Source organism: Octopus sinensis, linkage group LG1, assembly GCF_006345805.1.
Source record: "Octopus sinensis linkage group LG1, ASM634580v1, whole genome shotgun sequence".
In the NCBI taxonomy this organism is placed as follows: domain Eukaryota; kingdom Metazoa; phylum Mollusca; class Cephalopoda; order Octopoda; family Octopodidae; genus Octopus; species Octopus sinensis.
Genome location: NC_042997.1, coordinates 168,897,117 through 168,914,437, shown reverse-complemented (window position 1 = coordinate 168,914,437; position 17,321 = coordinate 168,897,117). Strand labels below are relative to the sequence as shown.

At 37.6% G+C, this 17,321-nt stretch overlaps 1 long non-coding RNA gene across 1 annotated transcript in view; it reads right to left on the bottom strand.

Annotated features, from left to right (window-relative positions):
* Nucleotides 1-486: 486 nt before the first annotated feature.
* LOC118765170 overlaps nucleotides 487-17,321 on the bottom strand; it is a 23,958-nt gene continuing 7,123 nt past the window's right edge. The window contains exons 2-3 of the long non-coding RNA XR_005001037.1: nucleotides 3,544-3,621; nucleotides 487-542 (exon numbers count right to left, since the gene is read on the bottom strand). This is a non-coding gene — a long non-coding RNA (uncharacterized LOC118765170). The remainder of the gene's footprint in view (nucleotides 543-3,543; nucleotides 3,622-17,321) is intronic.

Here is a 17,321-nt window from a genome sequence, read left to right as displayed (position 1 = left end):
CAAAAAAGTATTTAATTCGTAAAATTAATCCTGCTCACACAGAGACATCAGGGTGCGTGGTCTTCACAGTTAGGGTGTTGCACTCACAATCGCGAAATTGTGGTTTCGATTTCCGGACCAGGCTTGCGTTGTGGTTTTCATTTCCTGTTGTTCCAGTTCACTCAGAGGTAAACGAATAACCTTGCAACAGACTGGTGTCCGGTTCTTATAGGTCATGGAAACTGGGTAACCGGTGCTATAATTCTTAGAACTTGAAACAGTTCTTGTTTCTTACGCAGAAATATATTAAAGAAAAGCAAGACGTATTTCTATTTGCGAATGTGTATTCGATTACACACCAGACTAAGGCTAAAATTTGCATTGTTTATCGATGCATAGAATGTAAAAGGAGCCAAAATGCAAGATGTCAACGAACGGAAAATAATATTTTTACAATTTTACTAAGCTAGAATAAAATACCAGTCAAGTATTGGAATCGATGTCAATGACTAACCTTCGACCTTAAAATTTCGTCTGTCACCTATGCTTCAAATCATGCAGATCTGCAATGGGACAGAAAGTCAGAAATGCACTGACATAGAGGCAGCATAAAAAGACAGCAATAACCTGTGAACCTGTGAAGATGGAGCAATCACTATATATATATATATATAATATATATATATATATATAATATATATATATATATATATATATATATATATATATATACGACGGGTTTCTTTCAGAGACAGCTGAACATATATACATGTATACATATATCTATCTGTCTACATTATCAGTTTTCGGGTATCCTTGATTCCAAAGCCTTGACAGATTAAGCGTTTTCTCGGATCATCCTTCGTCACGTAATAATTATTCACCAAACCACGTATAATATACTAATTATACACCTCCTATACCACTAAAATACCATGAGCAGTTCTACTTCATCTTGAATGAATATGGATTGGTGCTTACGTTTGACACTACCGCTGATGCTCTTAGTTCCTTACCTGTAGTAGCCAAGTGTAACTTGATGCTAAATGAGTAAAGGATCTTTCAAAATTTTTGCTCGCCACTAACAAGTGCAGTGTTATTTTCAAACAGTGTACTGAAGATATTTACACTATAAAAATCTAGAAACTTCGTTGGGGTGTGAAGTATATTTCTTTTAACAGTGGAACTCAGTGGACAAAAGTATTAATAATAGCATCAAGGCTAAAAACCCGGATCTTTGGTTTCTTCAATTTTGTTCCAATTGATTTCATATTTGGTGTATTGATGTAGTTTTGTATGGTAATTATTGATATGAAATTAATTTTCGACGTAAATCAATAATAAAGAGTTAATAACTTTCAAAGTTTCCAAGTTTTTGGTAAGTTTAGCCAGCCGAAATTCACAGACATATAGGTGCTTGTTTCCATAGTAACAAAGCTAAGCATTGCAAGGACTCTGTGTCAGTGAGAAAAGATGTAGTTTTGTATGGTAATTATTGATATGAAATTAATTTTCGACGTAAATCAATAATAAAGAGTTAATAGATTTTAAAGTTTTCAAGTTTTTGGTAAGTTTAGCCAGCCAAAATTCACAGACATATAGGTGCTTGTTTCCATAGTAACAAAGCTAAGCATTGCAAGGACTCTGTGTCAGTGAGAAAAGATACATGGCACCCGGTGCAGGAGATATGAATATGGTTTAAACAGTTATTTGAGTGCATTGCAAACTTTTGTTTGTCATGAACCGGACTACATAGTGATTGTGTTTTTTGATAAATATTTTGTTTAAGTTTGATATTTTGATAAGTTTGATATTTTCATATTTCATTTGTAATGTGCTGTTTACTCTTTTTTTCGAACTGAACTACAGTTTGTGCTTTGATAAATATTTTGATAACTTTGATGTTTATTGAATGCTTAAAACTACAAAATATGTGTTTAGTCGTTTTCTTTATGGGGTAAGTTTTCGCTTATCAAATGCTAAAAATTACATGAGGTATGAGGTGGTCGTGAGATGTGTTAAAAAAAATAACAGCTAAATAGGCCTTAAATCGCGCAGAATTTTTTTTTTTTGCATAATCGTATGAATTTCTGCGTGTAGAATACAAATTCGCAAAAATTTTCTGAAAATTCAAAAAAAAATTTTTTTAATTATGAGCGGTTTTATGGCGTGCGTGAAGCAGAATTCCGTCAATATTTCATTTGTTTACAGTTTCATATTAAAACACGTGCTATCGTCACGCACAAAATGACAGCTTCCAAATCCTGTTTTTTGACTGGATAAAATTTATCAAACTCTAAGCCTCTTTTATCTTTCATCTTTTATTTGTTTCAGTTACTAGACTGCGGCTATGCTGGGGCACAGCCTTGGATTTTTAGTCGAATGAATCGACTCCAGTACTACTTTTTTCTTTTGAAGAAATGGTACTTATTCTATCGTTCTCTTTTGCAGAACCGCTAAGTTACGAGGACACAAACACACCTACACCGGTTTTCAAACGGTGATTGGGGACAAACACAGACACAAACACACACACACACATACACACAAACACACACACATATATAAATATATATTTATACAACGAGCTTCTTTCAGTTTCCGTCTACTAAATCCACTCACAAGGCTTAGGTCGACCTGAGACTATAGTAGAAGACACTTGTCAAAGGTGTCACGCAGTGGGACTGAACCCGGAACCATATGGTTGCGAAACAAGCTTCTTACCACACAACCAAGCCTGCGCCTGTAACTTTCGTTTTAAATATTTTCTGGAACAAGTGAATTTAGACCCGAGATTCAACGTAGAGAATTACATCAATACAACAAATTTGAAAAACTTCAAAAAGTGCAGCCAAACAGAAAGACCCAAAACTCCTCAGTGGGTAAAAAGTCTGGGGTTCGAATCTGACAGGCTGCCTTCGACTTTCTCCCATCCACAGTTTTTTTTTCTTTTACCCAATAGTCTACACGCTATTATTCTTCTATACCGTTAAAAAATGTGTTATAAAGTCAATTTTTGTACTAGTTATCTCTCTCTCTCTCTCTTTCTTTCTTTCTTTTTGTCAGTCTGTCCCACCTTCTTTCTCTCTGTCACTTCTTTACACACGCACGCGTACGCACAAACACACACTGACACACACATGCGCATTCACGCAAACACACACACACACACACACGTACACACACAGTGAGCAAACTAGTCGCAGACGTCAAAGCAGGCAACAGTTCGTTGACCCATCTTACTCCTGTCCTTTTCCCACAAATCTAGGCTAATGGAAGGCATTATTTATAACATCGTTTATAGCATCCTCAAGTTCTCTCTTCACTTTTCATCAGAATGGATTCGAAAATTCGAACATACTTTGGGAATGGTCATTAGCTTCATAAAACCATGCAGAAACCAATTCTATTACACTCAGTATTACCAAAGCTTTTAAGAAATTGCGGCATGTAAACATCGTAGTGGAATTACCTCACTATGAATTATTTACGATTTAATTACTTGATCCACTCTCTTTACTGGCCTTATCTGTTCCTGACGGCAACTTTGTCCAAATAACTCACCTCATCAAATTCCCTCTGGTATGCGCCAATAATTCAGCTTCCTTTTGTCGCTTTATAAATTACATTCCATCAACCAATCTGACGAAGAATACCAAAATGGATATTTATTTATTTAATCATTTTAAGCTGGTAAACCACGATAGACTGAGAAAGGTATATAATACCTCTTGTATATAGCAAGAGATAAAAACAAAGACCATAAATATAAAATTGTAAATTATGGATAAACAATAAAATACTGGTATCTATGATATTTATAATGTGTATGCAAATGCTGTTTTGATCTGATTTGGTCGCCTCAGAACGATCAAGGTAGATATTCGTCACTGAGGGGCGCAAATCATATCAAAACGCTATGTCTGATGATCCACCAGCGTTCTGACTGAAGCCCTGTGTTTTTAACATTCAAATCTCTGTGAAAAGTTTCTGAGAAAAATGTTAGAGTTAGTATCGTCCCATGTTTTTATAGATATTATAAATGTTGAACACAGATATTTTAATCTAAGGCTATTCCAAATGTGTATATGAATATTTCTTTACTACCCACAAGGGGCTAAACAAAGAGGGGACAAACAAGGACAGACAAACGGATTAAGTCGATTATATCGACCCCAGTGCATAACTGGTACTTAAATTATCGACCCCAAAAGGATAAAAGGCAAAGTCGACCTCGGCGGAATTTGAACTCAGAACGTCCAAATGTGTATATTAAAATAAAGAATAGCTAAATGTTGCTGTTGTTAAACCTTTGTGTCGTCCCCTTGGATCAGGAGACCTTATTTTTGGTTGGTAGATGCTTGAAAATATATTGCACCCTCAGCCTTCGTTACGTTTTAAAGACAAGTTTTAAAATGTCTTCTCCCTAAGACTGGTACATTTTTTTTACAAAGCATTTGCGACTTACCTATTTCTTTACTACCCACAAGGGGCTACACACAGAGGGGACAAACAAGGACAGACAAACGGATTAAGTCGATTATATCGACCCCAGTGCGTTACTGGTACCTAATTTATCGACCCCGAAAGGATGAAAGGCAAAGTCGACCTCGGCGGAATTTGAACTCAGAAAGTAGCGGCAGACGAAATACCACTAAGCATTTCGCCCGGCGTGCTAACGATTCTGCCAGCTCGCCGCCTTAAGCATTTGCGACTTACCGTTCTCTGTACTTCACGAAACAATGAGGGAATTTCTACGCATATGAGCCTTTCGACCTGCTAGATATAGCTGGCAAATCTCCTTCAAAACTACATTCTGTCTTCTAAAAATATGAACCACGCCAATGTCACCTGCCTCGGAGACTGTGGAAACAACCCTTCGCCAAACCAAACCAATTAAGAAAATACTACACTAGACAATGTAATCATGTATGTACAGAGACAAGATGGTCGTGTCTGGAATGATTTCTACCATAAATCTGCTCTGTCAACAACAACAACAACAGCGGCAGCGGCAGCAGCAACAGCATGGCCAAATGGTTAGGGCAGTGGACTCGCGGTCGGAGGATCGCCGTTTCGATTCCCAGACCGGGCGTTGTGTGTGTTTATTGAGCGAAGACACCTAAAGCTCCACGAGTCTCCGGCAGGGGGTGGTGGCGACCCCTGTTGTACTCTTTCGCTCCAACTTTCTCTCATTCTTTCTTCCCGTTTCTTGTCCCCGACTTCCTACGCAACCGCTGAGCCGGGATGCGCATTCATCCATCGATGCTCTCGGTGTCGGGAGTTGACCTGCTTTCTCTTCTGCGGGTCTTATGAATAGCGAAGGACCACGTTTCGGACTTCTCCCATCTTGCGAACTCTGGGACGAAGACCGTTCGCTCAACAGCAACAGCAACAGTAGCACCAGCTACAACAACAACAACAACAACAACAACCACTACAACCAATGAAGCAGTGTGTATGGGATTTATGCAACCTGTTAGAAATAGCTAAATCTCCTTCAAATTCTACTTTACTGATTTAAAAGAAGGAAACATTGGACAATGTACTCTTTGATATGCAATATACTAAATGATGCAAAGCCTGTCTTCATAGGTCTTCTAAACCCGACCTGGAGCTAAACAACAATAACGACCAGCAATCCATTCAGGAAAATATATACCTCCTACACACGGACATTGGTTGAATGTGAGCACGTTCCAAGTATCAGTCTTGACCAGGATTTTTTTAATTGAAATTGAAGAAAAGTTCTCGTGCCTGGTTTCCAGTTGTCTTGTCTGAGAATTTCCATAAAATTTTATGTCGGTCGTCAAAAAGGAAGAGTTTCTGAAGAAAAAGTAATAGCGCAGAATCTGATATGAAACACGAACTTATGCACTCTTTGATGAAAAGTCATCATCGTGCCACTTGACAAAAAGAGAAAATTTTCAAAAGATGGCATACGTTATAAATGAAATTGAATGGAAAATATTTGACAAGAAAGAAAATTTGAAAATAATTCTGCAGGACTAATGTCTAATTTCGCAAGTCATCTTGGTTCTAGGGGTGATGTTGAAGATCCAATTCTTAAATGATTCAAGTGATGTAATTTCCCGTTCCATTTTCCAGCCCCAAGCTAACAAAACCGTCATCAATATTAGAAAATTCAAAGGCGGCGAGCTGGCAGCAACGTTAGCACTCCGGGCGAAATGCGCAGCCGTATTTTGTCTGCCGTTACGCTCTGAGTTCAAATTCCGCCGAGGTCGACTTTACCTTTTATCCTTTCGGGGTCGATAAATTAGGTACCAGTTACGCACTGGGGTCGATATAATTGACTTAATCCGTTTATCTGTCCTTGTTTGTCCCCTCTGTGTTTAGCTCCTTGTGGGTAGTAAAGAAATAGGTATTTCGTCTGTCTTTACGTTCTGGGTTCAAATTCCGCCGAGGTCGATTTTGCTTTTCATCTTATCGGGGTAGATAAATTAAGTACCAGTGAAACACTGGGGTTGATGTAGTCGACTAGTCCCCTCCCACCAAATTTCAGGCCTTGTGCCTTTAGTAGAAAGGAATATTAAAAGTTTGAAGAAGGCGGCGAGCTGGCAGAGTCGTTAGCAGGCTGGGCGAATTACTCAGTGGCATTTCATTCGTCTTCACGTTCTGACTTCAAATTCCACTGAGGTCAACTTTACCTTTCATTTTATGGGGTCGATAAAATAAGAAATAAGTACCAATTGAACACTGGAATCAATGAGGTCGACTTACCTCCACCCCGAGCTTGCAGGTCTTGTGTCACAAAAAGAAAAAAAAAAGCAATATTAAAAGTCTGGGGGCGATGGATTCGCAGAATCGTTAAGAATGTCCGACATAATATTTATTCGTAGTTAAATATGCGATATTTTGTTGCGACACTTTAAGTTCTGAGTTATAATGTTGCCAAGGGGTCAACTTTGCCTTTTATCCTTCCGAGAGCGATAAACTAAAATACCAGACGAGTACAGGGACCGATTTAATTAAGTTTTCTTTCGCCTTCTTCTCCCCCTCTCTCTCTCTAAATACCTGTCTTTATCCCTTTTTTTAGAAATCAATGCTAAAGGGTTGAACGGTTGATTAACTTTTGATAATTATTATAGTAGCTTTCGTCCGCCTTTACGTTCTGAGTTCAAATTCCGCCGAGGTGGACTTTACCTTTCATCATTTAGGGATCGATAAAATGAGTACCACTTGAACACTAGGGTCTATATAATCAACTTGCTCACTCCACTGAACTTGCTGGCCTTGTGCCAAATTTCGAGATCAATATTATTATAGCAGTTAAGGCGGCGAGTTAGCAGAATCGTTACCGCGCTGAGCAAAATACTTAGCGGCTTTTCGTCTGTCTTTATGCTCTGAGTTCAAGTTCCGCCGAGATCGATAAAATAAGTACCATTTGTGCGCGTAATCCACTTAGCTCCTCCTCGAACTTACTGGCCTTGTGTCAAAATTTGAAACCAATATTATTTGTTGTTTAATCCCTTGTCAGCCCTGACTGAGCAGGACGATGATTGAAGGGATTCCACCGAGGATCATCCAGTCTATTTAAGGAGTATTCACGATTGCATTGACAAATGTGAGATTTAAAGGAAATTAGTTACTATTTAAGGGAAAATAGTTACTATTTTCTATCGAGTCGAGTAATTTACAACTCAAAGAAAGGCTTAGTTAATATTTTTTCAAATATATTCGGATACACTTATTGCCATAAGTCGTAAAATAAAGGTTAATGATCCGTGTTACATCGAATGTATTATTTATATTTTAGTGGTGATGTGGCGGAAGCCGGAAAGGGACCCGAACATTAACGACAATTATAATTTTCTCGATGCATCCGTAATTTCATTCGGACCATTATCACTTGATGTAATTAATTTAATTGTTATAGACAGAGTGTTCATTCAATACTTTACAGAGATAAACAATTAAGATACAATATTTTTTGGTCTGGTTCCCATAGGTTATGGTTGTGAAAATTCCAGCATTTCCCATAAAACACATCAAGATATATTAATGGTTAACATTGCGCCAACAGTGGAGACCTGCTAAACATAGCAGCCAAATCTTCTGTCAAATCACATTTTAATGTATTTTATGAAATACGAATGGCACATCGGATAATATAGCCGCATATTGCATTATGCTTGAAAGAGAAAAGATGACAAGATCATAGTTGAAATACTTTTAATCGTAAATCTGATCATGGCTGAATTGGGACGAAATGACAACAACAATTGTTAACGTTTATTGCTATTGTTTACCTTTATTGAAGTTATTCCAACCGCGACCATCCAATACTTTTCTGTCTATCAATATATCTAAACCCGTATTAACTAACGTGTCCTGTTTTTAAAGGGTAAGATGGTTGCTATTTCTAACGGGTCGAGCGACCATATATATATATAACGGATCAAGTGACCATATATAGGTTTTAGCCGGTCGAACAAACCATAAGACTTATTTCAAACTGTAGGCGCAAGTGTGGCTGTGTGGTAAGTAGCTTGCTTCCCAAAATCATGGTTCCGGGTTCAGTCCCACGGGCAAGTGCCATCTACTATTGCCTTGGGCCGACCAAAGTGTTGTGAGTGGATTTAGTAGACGGAAACTGAAAGAACCCTGTGTTCCCCCCTCCACCATCGCTTGACACCAATGTTGGTGTGTTTACGTCCCTGTAACTTAGCGGTTCGGCAAGACACGGATAGAATAAGTACTCGATTTACAAAGAATAAGTCCTGGGGTGGATATGTTCGGCTAAAACCCTCCAAGGCGGTGCTCCAGCATGGCCGCAGTCCAATGACTGAAGCAAGTAAAATAATAAAAGAATATTTGTCGAATCATTAGGTTATAGGGACATGAAAGCTTGCTATACAAGTGCTTATATAACCAATGTCCGTATATTTTATTCGTGGATGAAGTTTCTTGGATCGCCACTCTGATAATGTCACTGATTATTCAAACGTTTGAATAACCGCTAATGTGAAACTCGGAGTAAAGGTCCTAAAATAAATCTTTACTAATAATAATAATGATAATGACAAGAACAACAATAACAACAATAATAATAGTGTGTGTGTATCTCTCTCTCTCTCTCTCTCTCTCTCTATATATATATATATATATATATATATATATATATATATAAATAATATAATTTATAATTCGAGATTTATTCCCTAATATTTATTATTATATATATATATATATATATATATATATATAATATATATATATATATATTATATTTGTAATTCGGTCTGGCGAACACTGTCAATTTTATCCAGCATAATATACACTTGAATCTTCAGTTAACCATTTTGATGAGAAACATACAAAAAGCAAGCAGTATATACTGGGCAGAATATACTCTTCGGAATGATTGGTAGAAATCTTGCGTTGTAGTGACATTAATTCAGAACAAAGGATAACTTCGACATTAGAACTAAAAATTTAAACTAATCTCTCTTTATATAAGGCTTAAGTTGTCTGTGTATGTCAGGTTTGGTAGCCTTCAACTAACACTATCTCCTCCGAGACCCTGCAGCACAAGTTGACCAAAAATGAGAGTAGGATAGAAGAAGGCTTGCTCTCCCTTCCGTAGAAGAAAAAATTCAAATCGGATCATGTTAAGACCAAAAATTATTTACATCAAAAAGGTGCTTTTTTTCTATGAAAATCCCTATTTTTTACGATTTTTTGACTGCTGTGTTGCCATTTTTCGGTGTATTTCAACCAGAAAAATGTTCAATAAAGAGAATAACAAGCTACATAATGCAAAATTTTTACTTTTCAAAAATTCCAATTCTAAAGGGTCGAAACAAACCCGAGCAACGCCGGGCGATACTCTAGTTTAAATTAATAATTAGAATTAAAATAGAGATAACTTACATTCGAGTTTGTAGTTTTACAGTTGAAATTGGTATCACAACATGCGAACTTATAACTAATCTATTTGGTTCGTTTGTGCATACACATTCTTGTCCATGTACTCATCAACATACCGTCCCCATCACTTAGTATACGTGTGTGAGCATAATTACATAAGCGAAGCCCATGCTCTCTGCATGTACAAATAGTGGATAATAAACACTTACAAAATGAATAAATGAATAAATAAATAAATAAAGTGAATAATAAATATATAATTAATGAATAGAGAAATAATTAAATGCATGTTTATCACCTCATCAGTGTGTCCCTTCGAATATACTTTGCATGCTTGAGTTTTCACGCCTCCTCACGTGTTTACCATTTCCTCCTCGCGTGCAATCGTCCTCAGCACACGTTCGCGTGTACACTCCGGCTGATTAGCGTACTTTCATGAAACACACGCCAGTCGGCAAACACATTTCTACAGTATGTCCATAAATGTACATATGCTCCATCTTCACAGATGATTGCCATCTCCTTGTGAATTCTTGTTGTCAATGGCGGCATTTCTGTTCAATCCCACTGCAGATTGGCATTTCAATGGCATTTCTGTTCAGTCCCACTGCATAATTTGAAGCTTAAGTGACAGACGAAAGTTGTAACTTACTGCGCGCTTCCTACTGATTAGGTCAGCACACGGTGCTATTCTTCCATCGCCATTGGACTTTCAGTAGACGGAATGACAAATGAGGTCAATACATCGTTGGATTATAGTAATAAAAGCTTGTACAACACGAGTACCACTCCTGAGTCTCCGTGATTAGAACCGAATGACAGGCCAAAGCAAAGATACCAGTAACCACTTGAAACCACAAGTTTTTCACCAGAGGGTTCCTTTTCTAAAAGGATGTTTTAGCAATAGCTAGGGGACATTTACTACTGGTTTTTGCTGCGGTGCTCTAACACGAAACCAGGATATTTCTGCGCCCTCAAACTCAGCTAGATTCCCATCACATATGCTAATTAGCTCATAGCTGAGGCCCTGACAGATACTACGACTTCAGATGGGAGTAGACATGAGAGCAATAGTGAATAAGAGGGGATTCCACACCCTGAAATCCTGGAACCCTAAAACCCAAAACTCTGGAACTCCCGAACCACTGCCCACTATCCGATGCAGTTTAGAGTCATACTCAGGACATAAATACATATATACATACCCCAACTCTACCCCAACCCTCAGCCTTACCCCCACCCCACCCGTGCTTTCCCCACTCTCGCCTCCCCACATCCCAACCACATCATACCACACTACGCTACACCATACCACACTACATATCACATCACAACACACCACCCACACACCAGCACTGACCAATTCCCATCCCCACATTTTCACACCTACACATACACATACGTACACGTCAAGACGACCAACCCTCTTTCACACGCACATACGTACTCTCTTATACACACACGCATCTTCGTTTTGGGGGTCATCTTTACTTTATTAACTCCCCTACTTCTTCGCTCTCCTGTGTGACCCTTCTGTCCGGCAGTCGCCATGATAGATCGGTAGCCACTACACACATTTTTTTCCTTGTTTCTCTCCTTGTTTTTTTTTCTGCGTTCCTTTCTGTAGAAGAGCTTAGGCTCGAAACGTAAAAAAACTTTTTCAATTCGTGAGCGTTATACTAATACATCTGTTTGTTGTCTACACCATCTGTCTTCGTCTTGTGTTTTTTCGTGAACTCTCCCCATACATATATACATAGTATATATTTTTCATGTATAATCTCTGTTCATGAATCGCTCGGACATTCACGCATACATTCAGTCTGAAGCTTTGTTTGCGCCTTCATTCTCGCATCCACCGAGGAGCAGAATTACGGATTGTGTGGTATTAACATCTCCCGGTACTTGACTTAGCGAGGTAAAAATGAAGTTCAATAAAATAAAGAATCCCTCTCCTGGATCAGTCCGGAGATATTCCACAAGAAACTGTGGAAATAAGACAGAAGTATGTCATTGGTGATGCTGACGATTTCATGTGCGGTGTTATCAGTAACGATGGTAGACTTAATGATAAACTAGACAGTAGATTAAGAAAGCGTAGTTCGGCATTCGGAAGACCTGCAGATATGTATGTATGTATGTATGTATGTATGTATGTATGTATGTATGTATGTATGTATGTATGTATGTATGTATGTATGCATGCATATATGTATGTATGTATGAATGTATACATGTATGCATGCATGTATGTATGTATGTATGTATGTATGTATGTATGTATGTATGTATGTATGTATGTATGTATGTATGTATGGATAGATGGATGGATAGATGGACAGATGAATGTATGCATGTATGTATGTATGTATGGCTGGATGGCTGGATGGATAGGTAGATGGATGAATGTATGTATGTATGTATGTATGTATGTATGTATGTATGTATGTATGTATGAATGTATGTATGTATGTATGTATGTTTGTATGTATGTATGTATTATGTATGTATGTATGTATGTATGTATGTATGTATGTATGTATGTATGTGAATGGGGAAAGCTTGGTCTGCAATGTTTGCAGTCGTGTATGCTTGTCAAGAGCAGGGCTCATTAGCCACCAACGGAGCCGCAAATGCAAAATATAAGTTAGTCCTAGAGCGCACAATGTTCCTCAAGGTCGGCAATGGTCTTCCTCGGTCACGAGTGGACGGCCATCATATATGTATGTATGTATGTATGTATGTATGTATGTATGTATGTATGTATGTATGTATGTGTATGTATGTATGTATGCATGTATGTATGTATATGTGTGTGTATCAGTTCTAGGTATGACTTTAAACTTTATCCAATAGTAGGGATGTGGTTGGGGACTTGCAGAGCTTTGAGGACTGTGGAACCACCCTTTAGCCACTATTGTTTCTAGGTCTCCTCTGACCAGGAAGATGGACGGTATTCCTGATAAGACACCAGAGACATATAAAGACCACGTGGAAATTCTGAGTCAGTAATGACTTTATCCTAAAGAAAGCCAAGCTCCTGGATAAGAAAGAGAAGCTGCTACAATGAAATCTCCCTAGCTTGGTTATGCTCAGTGAATAGAAGAAACACGGTTGGCCAGACAAATACTTTGTTCACAATTGTATAGTGGTACGGGAAATCAGTGTACGGTCTGGTTCAGTTTTAAAGATATTAATAAATGTTCAATGAAGAGCTTGGAGATCGATACCCACAGCACGACCACAACAACTCAGGACAGAAACTAGTGAAAGAAATCGATTCAGCTCTTATAATATGACTCACACTATTTTATATGGACAGTCATCGGTCGACTATCGATGGATTGCTTATGACATTAAATACACACATCCCCACGCGCATATACACATCTGCGTGTATGTATATACGTACGTGTCTAGCCATTAATCAGAGTGTTCAAATATCTTAATCAACCAGTTTAGTTTAATCTTAACATATTTAATATTGTGACGATTTAAAAGCAAATTAGAGATAATTAAAAAATTACGAAAACATTATTTCACTGATTAATATTTTTTTATGTGTTCTCTAAAAAATTATATATTTCTACATTTATCTACATACTTGAGAAAGTAAGGTGAAGTGTATGCGTCACTAGTCTAATGAGCTCATATTAAGACCGAAACATGTCTGTAGTTGTCTGCCGTACTTGCCAAAATGATCAAAACAATATTAGTCATTAATTGATATTGTTTTTCTTCTACGCAACTATTATTTTGAGTTATCTTTTCTTTTATCCAATGGATCAACTATCCTCTTCAGCTGTTTCACTATTATGATATTTTATTGTTCAATAGTGATGTAATTTTCGTTCAGTTGTAATATAAATTCTCTTCTGAAATGGTTACAATGTCTTCATGCTTTGAGTGAACGTTAATTTTTATCGTCCGGCTCTTTTCCCAGTCCTGCAGTATTTCATAATTATCTCATTAATATGATGATTTCATTAGAGCTTAATGATTGAACATAGACGCATTACTAGATTGGTAAGGTAATAAGGTAATAACTTTATATTTCTTAATATGTAATGTTTGGAGATACCTGTCCCTTCAGTCTGTCTTTTCAACTACTTACACAAAATGTTACTCATTTTTGCCGGCTGAGTAGACTGGAGCAACGTGAAATGAAGTGCTTTGCTCAAGAACACAACGCGTCGCCCGTTCCAGGAATCGAAACTACAATCTTACGATCATAGTGCTGACAGCCTAACCACTAAGCCACGCGCTTCCACTCATTAGATAATATACTGCTATATAACCTTAAAAGACGGGATGGTTATGAATAGAAAGTTTCTGATTATAAATTCATATGATCAGGGTTTAACTGGAGATAAACAATAGATATTGTGCCAAGTCAAATGAAACCGATATCAAAGTTTGAACAGTAGTATCTGTTTTTGTTTGTTTTCTTGCCTGAGTTTTATTAATACCTAAAATAAATATAATCACATAAAATATCTTTAAGTTGGATAAATTTCTGCTTTAAAAATATGTTGACGATCTTCAGTTTGTCTGAAAATATTGATTCACTCAGAATTGTTGCATAAAAATATATCAGGAAAATGATTCAAGTTGAGTTTCATAGAATGCACAGAAAAAAGTAAAGAAACAAATATAGAATCCAAAATAGAAATTTTCTCTTATATTTTTATTTTTTATTTTCTGAGAAAACATACTTTTTTTTTCAAAACACTGTACTAATTGATAATTTTTCTGCTTGGAAACTAAAAAGAATATTTTTTAGAAAAAAGTTACATAGGCTATGATTTTCTTGAAAAGATATGTCCCCATGCAAAATTTCAGCAGTCTGGATGCAAAATTGTGGCCTACAACTTGGATTAAACATATTTCAATTTATATACACTTCTATATCTGAAGGCGGTTGTGGATGAAACTAAGTTCAAATACTGTCAGAATCATTAAAATATGTAGCAGGATTGTACTGGAAGCTACAATGAACATATTTCAGAAAAAAAAAATTATATGGGCTATGTAAGATATCTTGAGGCGGTGATGAACTAAGTTTGAAGTTCCTATCTCGACAGAATCGTTAAGAACCAAGTTTATACAAAATCAATTTAGTTGACTGAGTAAAAGGGAATTTGTGGTCTTTATAGAATGATTTCTGAGTTTGGCACAGCGGTAGTGATTTCGAAGAGAGGAGGTTGGTCGGTAGCCGGAAAGCGTAATGATGGTTGCTTCTGATAGGACCCTATAGAGGAGGTTTATGAGGGCTCTACCCCACGTCCCTCTCGGGAATAGTTGGCAGAGAAGATGAATAGATAACTGGATGTGTATATTCAAATAACTCAATCGTGATATGTTATTGGTATATATTCTATTGATCCCAGGAGTATGAAAAGACAAGTCAACATCAGACACGTTTAAATACCATAACTAATACCACATAGATTTAATTTGTTTCTCAACTGCTTCTACCACACGTCAGTCCAAGTCTATGTTAAGTTATACTATTTTCAGGGAAGGGCTTGTAATCGATTGAATCAATCCTAGTATAATACTGCTATTTTATCGAACGCAGTAGGAATTAGATGTTACTGTTCCGGTTAGATTCATCGTGGATGGAATGTATCAAGAAATTTCCTTTTGGTGTACGCACTCAAAACATGCCATGTTTTGAGCCCTTGGGAAAAGTCTGGTGTACGTACATATTTCTTTACTACCCACAAGGGGCTAAACACAGAGAGGACAAACAAGGACAGTCAAACGGATTAAGTCGATTATATCGACCCCAGTGCAAAACTGGTACTTATTTAATCGACCCCGGAAGGATGAAAGGCAAAGTCGACCTCGGCCGAATTTGAACTCAGAACGTAACGGCAGACGAAATACTGCTTAGCATCTCGCCCGGCGTGCTAACGTTTCTGCCAGCTCGCCGCCTTTTGTACGCACCATCAAGTCTGGTGTACGTACCATCAAGTCTGGTGTACGTACCATCAAGTCTGGTGTACGTACCATCAATGCCATCATGAAGTTCCTTCTTCATGGCTTAGGTTTCAGCTTCCTTGGAAAGAATGCTGTCTTCGTATTCCCTGAAGAATATCAGTCTTGTTGATTTTGATATGCCTGTGTCAGATGTTGGGAAACTTGTTACAGGCTGTCAGGGTCCCTTACATGTTAAAAACTCTTTATTAGTATTAGCAACATTCTGACCCAAAGTATATGAAGTCACTGACCTCCATGAATCATGTGCCATCGTTGGAGAAAATTGGCAGATGGCTTCCATTCTAATTTATGGTCATGCATTCGGTTTCCTTTGCATTGATAAACAGACTGGCTTTGTCACAGCATTCTCTGGGGACGCCAACAAGTTTTACACTTCAAATGGTTGATAAGTTGCGAGGGCAAAATCGTCGATATAGTCAAAGTCAGGAAATACAGGTTCTGCCAACGTCTTGATCTCTTCTGCTTGATGGTGAGGTTTTTTTTTTATTTAGACTGGGTTTATACTCTGTCTAAGGATGTACTTACCTCAATCACAAAAAGAAAAGAAACTAGGGTGTATAATTAAAACATTCCTGTCGTTGTTACAAATTCTTCAGTTGTGCAGGTTTCCATACACTGTGATGACGGTTTTGACAATCACATCTGAGATACCTGACTTAATTTTTCAGTGTCCCAAATTCAAATAAAAAAAAAGTTTTAATTTTGGTACAAGACCAGAAGGTTTGGAGGAAGGGGCTAAATCGATTAAACCAAATCCAGTGTTCAAGTAGTACTTATTTTATTGACCCTGAAAGGATGAAAGGTAAAGTAGACTCCGGCGAAATTTGAACTCAGAATATATAGACGGACAAAATGCCTATTTCTTTACTACCCACAAGGGGCCAAACACAGAGAGGACAAACAAGGACAGACAAACGGATTAAGTCGATTATATCGACCCCAGTGTGTAACTCGTATTTAATTTATCGACCCCGAAAGGATGAAAGGCAAAGTCGACCTCGGCGGAATTTGAACTCAGAACGTAACGGCAGACCAAATACGGCTACGCATTTCGCCCGGCGTGCTAACGTTTCTGCCAGCTCGCTGTCCTAAACGCAACAGAAATATTGCCAATCTTCAAGAGTGTAGGGTCGCTAGTGGGACTGAAAAGTCATATCCGTGCTGTTCATGATTAAGAAAACAATCAAGTGATGGCATTGCTCAAAACCGAGTTGAAGTCGTCATGTGTTTGCATATGTAGAAACACATAGATGTGCATTTAATGTATATGCGTATACAGATAAGCATATGCATATGGGTATACAGATGTAAATGTAAATTTAGATGCAGGTGTTTGCATTTGTGCAAATGACAAGTAAATTTTGAAAGCGTCACATTTTTAAAAACATACTTCTTGGTAGAAATGGCTGTATCTGTATTATGGCGTTGGTATGTGTGCTTGTGTG